Genomic DNA, 1,387 nt, shown 5'->3' on the forward strand with positions numbered 1-1,387 from the left:
AGTCTTTTAGCCTTGAGTTAATGTATGTTTTATATAAAATAGTTCTTCAGCAATAAACAGCTAACAAAATTATCATGGTTAAACCAAGCAGTTTGACAATATATGTGGTATGTTTGACAGAAACTGTTACTAACTCTCTTAGTGAGGCTTGAGGACTATTCCCAACATGCTGACAGGTGAGGCTGGCATTGATTTAAGTATTCTGTCCCTCTTAGTCTCTTGTTCTCAGCGATTTATGAAAGCTTTCCCAAAATTGTAATGGCTGATTTCAAGCTTTTCCTGCCTTGCTGTTTGTTCCCACACGTTCAAGATCAGGCTGGACGGGGCCCTGAGCAACCTGATCTAGTCAACGATGTACCTGCTCATTGGAAGGGGAGGTGGACCAGATGACCTTTCAAGGTCCCTTCCAACCCAAATTATTCTATGATTCTATGATTTTACATTTTGGTAAAACAGTCCTTACTCTGAAGGCAATTTAGGCAAGGTGCTGGGTTCATCACCCCCAGCGTTAGGTTCTTGTGAGCATCCTTAAAACAAGCTACAGCCAGGTAAGCCTGAAGATGAACATAGCGCATGCCAAAATAAATCCCATACAGATGCTCATACCCCAAGAAATATTTGTGTTTCAAATTCACAGTCCCCTGTCCATTCTCCATCCCTCACATCATAGAGTACAATGATGAGATGTGCAGTACGTGTTCACAACTTCGTTGTTTGAAAAAGAATTCCAAAGGAAAGGCACTTTATCAGTGGTATTGCAAGTGAAGCGTGACTTAAAACTTACCCAGTTCTGTATTGGAGAGTACAGCTGTGGCTATAAGCTAAAAGCCCAGCTTAACATATGTATTTTCTGTATGCAGCTCATGTTCTCTGCTTTGTTTTTCCTTAAGCAGGTCAGTTCCCATGGGATGTGCCTGGTTAAACAACCTTTTACTGGGGAGCTCACAATCCTACAGCATTTGTTTTGTCTCCTGCTTTGTCTGAAATCTTGTCTAGTCTAATCTGTTACTGCTGCACCATTACAATATAACATATTTATAATATTGTGTAGAAGTGAAATCTAAGTAAAAGACTGTTTATGTCATAACCATAAATGCAAGTTGGATGTAACGAAGGAAAAAAAATCTATCTTCATATACAGTTTTTCCACAAGCATTTGAGAAAGCTTTAGATAATTAGCATTGAGACAAGCAGTATCTCTTCCTTCCAGATGCTCAAAATTGTTTAGGCCATCCTTTCAGAACACTGCTTGCTAGCAGTCTGAATTTTCCAGTCTATAATGACTGAGTTTAATTAAATGCAAGTTTCTGTTACGTGGTGCTTAAAAACAATCCAGAAAGCAGATTAAAAGTCATCAGCATTCAGATTCTATTTTTTCCTTTTTATT

Source organism: Larus michahellis, chromosome 7, assembly GCF_964199755.1.
Source record: "Larus michahellis chromosome 7, bLarMic1.1, whole genome shotgun sequence".
Taxonomy (NCBI): Eukaryota; Metazoa; Chordata; class Aves; order Charadriiformes; family Laridae; genus Larus; species Larus michahellis.